At 56.0% G+C, this 6,840-nt stretch overlaps 1 non-coding gene across 1 annotated transcript; it reads right to left on the bottom strand.

Moving 5' to 3' along the window:
- Positions 1-873: 873 nt before the first annotated feature.
- LOC145402962 (5S ribosomal RNA) lies at positions 874-992 on the bottom strand. Its single transcript, XR_013897898.1, has one exon. It is a non-coding gene; the product is annotated as a 5S ribosomal RNA (ribosomal RNA).
- Between the last annotated feature and the right edge of the window lie 5,848 nt (positions 993-6,840).

Raw genomic sequence — 6,840 nt, forward strand, 5'->3', positions numbered from 1 at the left:
GAAAAAGAAAGACGGCATGATGCGGTTTTGCATCGACTACCGCCGTGTGAATGTCGTCACCATTAAAGATGCCACCCCCCTCCCCCGCACTGACGATTCCCTAGACTCCCTCTACGGGGCGTCTTGGTTTTCTACCCTCGACCTCCAGTCTGGATACTGGCAGGTCCCCGTCCACCCGGACCACCAAGGCAAGACGGCCTTTTCCACCAGTAATGGCCGACATTACGAATTTAATGTCCTGCCATTTGGCCTCTGCAATGCCCCTGCCACATTCTCCAGACTAATGGAATCTGTCTTGAGCGGCCTCACTTGGGAAATATGTTTAGCCTATCTTGATGACGTCATTGTTTTTAGCCAGACTTGGGCCGACCACTTGCAGCGCCTCCGTCGAGTTTTCACTCGAATTTGCCAGGCAGGCCTCAAGCTACATCCTTCTAAATGTGTCCTGGCTGCTAAAACTGTCTCATTCCTAGGACATACTATTTCCCAAGCAGGAATTTCCCCAGATCCCGACAAGCTTCGTGCCATAGCGGACATACCACCTCCGCAGGATGTCCACGGCGTCCGTGCCTTCGTGGGACTCACGTCCTACTACTGTCGCTTCGTGAAGGGATTTGCGCAGATCGCTAAGCCGCTTCACGACTTGACACGAAAAGGGAAACCTTTCCTCTGGACCGAGGATCGGCGAGCTGCTTTTCAACAGCTAAAAGACAAGCTTGTCTCGTCCCACATCGTGGCCTTCCCCGACTATTTCATTTCATTCATTCATTGCCAGACGCCATGTATCCCAAACGGAGTGGCCAAGGGCTTAGAGTTAATTGTTTTACAGGGAGGGGCACTAATCCTCCACCAACCCCACTTGACACGTAGGGATGCCAACAGCATCTGGTGTTCCCAGGCGGTCACCCATCCAAGTACTAACCAGACCCAACGTTGCTTAACTTCGCTGATCGGACGGGAAGGGGTGTACTCAATGTGGTATGGCCGTTGGCATGCCCTCCCTTTTCGCCTCTACACGGACCTATCCCTTACCGCGATAGGCGCCATCCTAGCCCAGGTACAAGCCGGCCGGGAACACATCATCGCATGTGCCAGCCGCACTCTGAACCCAGCCGAAAAAAATTATGCCACCACCAAGCGAGAATGCCTCGGCATAATCTGGGCCCTCCAATATTTCAGGGCTTATCTTTCTGGGACCCAAGTCACGATAATCACCGACCACCAATCACTCCAGTGGCTGCGCCAATCAGACTCCCATAATGCCCAAATCGTCCAGTGGCGTGACACCCTAGAGGAGTTTCAGTACGAGATTTCATACAGACCCGGAAAGCTCCACACCAAAGCAGATGCCCTCTCCCGCCTTCCCATCCACGCGGTCCAACTGGACCCTGACCTACTAAAACTCTGGCACCACAGGGAACAGCCCCCCTGGATCCCTGCTCACCTGTTCCCCAAGCCGTGCCGACAGGGCGACCACCTTCTAACCCCGTCCGGGCACATCCTCTTGGCCCCTGATGCGGCACACGACACCCTACGCCACCTACATGCTCACAATGGCATCCATTTGGGCACCAAAAAGTTACTACAGGTGTTCAATGATATTTATTGGGCCCCAAACCCCTCCACCGTCGCCAAGGAAATTATTCAGACTTGCCGCGCCTGCGCGCTTGGGAAAGATATCACCCGGACCGCCGGGCCATCTGGCCATATCACCACCCACAAGCCCTGGCAACTCCTGGCGATCAACGTAGTAGGCCCTCTTCCCCCTAAATCTGGATATAAATACGTGATCACTTTTTTAGACACGTACTCCAAATTCGTAGTAGCCTGCCCAGCTAAGGAACATCATGCTGTCGCTGTCGCCGATGCCCTACTCTGACATATGTTCCCTTACTTTGGCATTCCCCAAGCCATCCATTCCGATAATGCCCCCGAGTTCTCCGGAAAAGTCTGGGAAGAACTGGCCAGAATTTTCGGATACAAGATCTCCCACTCCTTGCCGTACTGGCCCCCAAGGGAACGCGGTATGTGAACGTAGCCATCGTACCCTTGTCAATCAGCTACGCACCAGAATCAAGGCTACAAAAGACGACGATTGGCTGGCACACGTGAAAATCGTCCAGTGAGGCATGAATTTGTGCCCCTGAGAAGACGGGGTTTCCCCCCACGAAAGAATCTTTGGCGAAACCCCCCTCCTACTACCCCTACACCATCACCTGCAACCGCCCGCTCCCGCTCCCACCACAGACCCGCTACACCTGCTAAAAGAGCGGATATACCACCTGGAGAGGAGTTTAGACCTTGAACCCGACACAGCCACCAACCCTTTCAACCCGGGCGACACAGTCGTCGTAGCCCAACTTCCCACCCCCCACAAGCTCGCCCCCCGTTTCACGGGGCCCCACACCATCATCAAAGTCCCCAACCCTTACCAGGTGGTCGTGGACTACCACGGCACTCCCCATACCCTCCGCAACCGACACGTGTGGCCTTTCTGCATGCCCACCTCCCCCGCTCCGGCCCCACACCCCCAGCCCCGTTCAGCCCCCGCCCCACCCTCTACAGTCGCATATGAGTGCTACGTCTCCTCCTCACCCTCCCACTCTGCCCCCCCTACCACCTCCACCTCCCCGACCGCCACCTCCCCCAGCACCTCACCTGACGCCTCCCCCACCACCCCTCCCTCACCCTCACCCCTTCCTTCCATGGCCTCCCCCTCAATCCCCACTCCCACATCTTCTGCCCACGCAACGACACCCTCCCCACAACCCACTACCACCCTCCCTCCCCTACCCACCATCCGTACACCCAGGCCGCCCACACTGCGACCCCAACACGCAAAACAACATGCCCATCCCAGCCACCCACTCCCACATCTTCCGCCCACACCACCACACCCTCCCCGCAACCCCCTACCACCCCCCTTCCCCCACCCACCATCTGTACGCCCACTCCACCAACACCACGCCCCACCACGCCCGCGACACGCAAAACAACCTGCCCACCTCTGACGCCCAATTCTCCCCTCACCCCAACCCTCAAGACCAACACCACCCGCTCGGGCCGCCTCTCACGCCCACCTGCCCGATACTCACACACCCCTACACCACCCACCTCTCCACGACTTCACACCATCAAGCTACACCAGGCCCAAATCCCCTCTACCTGTACTCCCCAGAGACTCAACACCACATTACCACGACACAAAACCCGGCCCTTACCCACAGTATCCAGCATTCAGCCCCCAACCACACCGACAGCCACACCAAGCAACATGAGAGTCAAGCGGGCCATATGGGCACCTACCCTTAGCAGGAACTACCGACTCCGCGGGCCACACCACCTGTTAAACATCCTCCAGTCTACCACCGCCCCCTCCACACTCTTCCTCACCTACGACCCAGCACAAGAGGAGAACTCCTACACTGTCGCCTGGCAGACTACACTGCGACACCTCCAGCCCATCTACACCACCCCGAACACACTAGTGTTCCACCTCCAGCCACAGGGACGTGACTTTTTACAGGGGGAGGGTGGTAAAATGTGTGGTTTGAACAGTGCCCCCGAAGAATACCATAGTATCCCCGACGACAGGGCAAACCAAGAACAACAGAGTTTGCCCGCAAACATGCCGACACCCCCACACGGACCCCATGGGGTAGCCGCCACCAGCCACCACCACTCCGGGCAACAGCGACGCATGTCAGCCCCGGGCCGTATGCCCCTGTGACATGCAGCCACCACGCCGCCGCCACCGTAGGAGAAGGACACGACCTTCGCGTGGCGGAATTTCTGAGCTAGCTAGGGGTGGAGTTAGAACTCAAACTCCAGACGGCGCCCCTCTGGTAGAGACGATCTATGGTCGCTCCCAAAGTGTTTCAGTAGAGACGATCTATGGTCGCTCCCAAAGTGTTCTGGTAGAGACGATCTATGGTCGCTTCCACAGTGCTCAGGTAGAGACGATCAATGGTCGCTCCCACAGTGTTCAGGTAGAGACGATCAATGGTCGCTTCGAAAGTGTTCAGGTAGAGACGATCAATGGTCGCTCCCAAAGTGTTCAGGTAGAGACGATCAATGGTTGTTCCCACAATGTCCAGGTAGAGATGATCAATGGTCGCTCCCACAGTGCTCAGGTAGAGATGATCAATGGTCGCTCCCACAGTGTTCAGGTAGAGATGATCAATGGTCGCTCCCAAAGTGTTCAGGTAGAGACGATCAATGGTCGCTCCCACAGTGCTCAGGTAGAGACGATCAATGGTCGCTCCCACAGTGTCCAGGTAGAGACGATCAATGGTCGCTCCCACAGTGCTCAGGTAGAGACGATCAATGGTCGCTCCCACAGTGTCCAGGTAGAGATGATCAATGGTCGCTCCCACAGTGCTCAGGTAGAGACGATCAATGGTCGCTCCCACAGTGTCCAGGTAGAGACGATCAATGGTCGCTCCCACAGTGCTCAGGTAGAGACGATCAATGGTCACTCCCACAGTGTCCAGGTAGAGACGATCAATGGTCGCTCCCAAAGTGTTCAGGTAGAGACGATCTGTGGTCGCTCCCAGCCTCGTGAGACGATCTATGGTCGCTCCGAGGGCGTGCAAAGGAGAGGGACGTTCCCACGGCCAGAGACTGAAGTCCAGGCTCTCTGTCCCAGAGTATCCCGGACAGGCCTCCCAGCCTCCCCTGGTCTCTGTTCTCTACGCCTGGGTCTAGAGCAGACGCACCTGACGGACCCCAGTGAAAGTCACTGCCGTAGTCCTCCCCTGACGGCACCCCTAGACACTGGAGACAGCAGCCCACCGTCTCTCTCAGTTCTCCCCAGAACACCCGGGCGAGACCTCCCCACGCCCCCAAGACGCCGGGACCTGTCACAGAGGTTCCTGGAGCTATTCGGCCCCAGTCCCGAGGGCCACACGCCGGAGCCAAGTCCGGGAGCCACAGGGAGCCCAGGACATGAGAGGACGCCCTTGCGAGCCTCCCCGTGCCCTCTCGGCACGCTCTGCACTGACGGTGCCCCTAGCTCAGCCGGATCACCGATGCCATGTTCCTGTCTATCTCCCTGATGAATACGAGTGATAATGTAACATGAGTGATTTAGGTTAAGTGTGACTCTCCCCTAGAGTAAGTATTGTGCAGTGAATTCATGTAGTGCATATCGGGGCAAATCAGATCACAGTGAGAAGTTAAAGGGCGAGAACGTGGACTAAGATCTGAATGACTATACGTGCGAGTGCCATCCCTGTTATATAATTAATAAGCCTATGCCTTTATACCCCCATTGCTGTGAAGGAATATTGTGAAAAGAAGTGTTAATAGTATTCTATCTTTCCCCACGCTGTGAAACGAGATCTATGGACTATACCCGTGAGGACATCTCTGTTATATAATTAATAAGCCTGTGCCTATAAAGTCATACCCCCATTACGGTGAAGGAATTTCGTGAAAGGAAATATTAACAGTATTCTCTCCTTCCCCACGCTACCCATAAAATCTTATTTACTATTCGCTCTCGCTCCCAAATCTCAAGTAAGTGTAAATCAAGGACCAGAGTTATTTACCAAAGTATCTTGGCTAGTGGAAACCATATAAACTTCACGGCTAATATCTGCCGCCTTCCAGTATTATCATAACTTTCTCCTAGCCGTTCTAAGTCACTCCCCGCACCTCCCCTATCTCCTCCTAGTGAGTCACAACTCCCCCCCCGCGCCCCGCGCACACCTATATTTACTGCACTCCTGATACACTAGGATTGTTGTGTTGTCATTAGTATCAGAAAAGCAAGTATCCTGCGAGATACACATATCCTAGATAAGGTTTTATATTGCTCTATATTGTGTTGTAATATCTGCTGATTTGTCCTGTGTCTGACTGTGGTAATATACGTGTAAAGGTTGTTGCCGAGAGTTTTTGTGTCCTGCCTGTCTTTATTGCACTAGCTCCGGTCTCGAAAGAGGACCCCGCTCCACGTTGGGTGAAATAGGAACGAGAAGTCGAGCCTAATTTCACCCAGCATTACAGAGCCCCTGCTACCGTAGGTGTAGCTCTTCCCTATTACGGGAGCAACACCGCGCCAACGGTCTCTATACGTGGCGGGGAAGGAGCAGCCTTGTACGCCCTTCAGTTGCTCTCAGTAAGACGGGTAGGCACTCGTCTCCGGCCGGGGCACGTACCAGGGTAGAGAAGCCCCTGAAGGTAGTTTCAGTTCGTACTGGAGAGAGTGTGGCCTCTGTGCCCCTCACTCTGGCTTGTCCCCTACTACGGGAGCAACACCGCGCCGATAGTCTCTATACGTGGCGGGGAAGGAGCGGCCTTGTACGCCCTTCAGTTGTTCCTCGTACGCCGGGCAAGTACATGGCTACAGCCAATGTACGTACCAGGGTAAGGTGACCCAAGGCTCCGGCCTCAGGACATACTAGAGAGGACACGAGTGACGTGAGTCCTTCTCCAGCCTCTTTCCCTTGTGGAAGCCCTTCGTCACCACCCGGGAATATAGCCCCGGAGGAGACACTAGAGTGGTGGCAAGGCCCGATATCGGACCTACCGCCCACGCCCGGGAGTTCCTTGTTCCTGCCCGAGTCCCGAAGGAGAAGCTGCCGCAGCCCAGTCCTGACGGCGCCTCTCCCCCTTGGCGCCCGCAGTCCCAGGACACCCAGGCCAGACCCTCCAGCTCCTGATGAAGGCGATCCTGGCTCCCTCACTCCACGGAGCCAAAGACGACAGGCCCGACTACTCCGGCTGTTCGGTCCCAGTCCCGAGGGCCACCTATCAGGTCGAGGCCCCCAGACGAGAGGGCCTCCCTGCACCACACCGACGCGGCCCCAACTCGAGGGCCGCCTGTCAGGTCAA

Source organism: Coenobita brevimanus, chromosome 59, assembly GCF_032717465.1.
Source record: "Coenobita brevimanus isolate Jiangsu-jjx chromosome 59, ASM3271746v2, whole genome shotgun sequence".
NCBI lineage: Eukaryota > Metazoa > Arthropoda > Malacostraca > Decapoda > Coenobitidae > Coenobita > Coenobita brevimanus.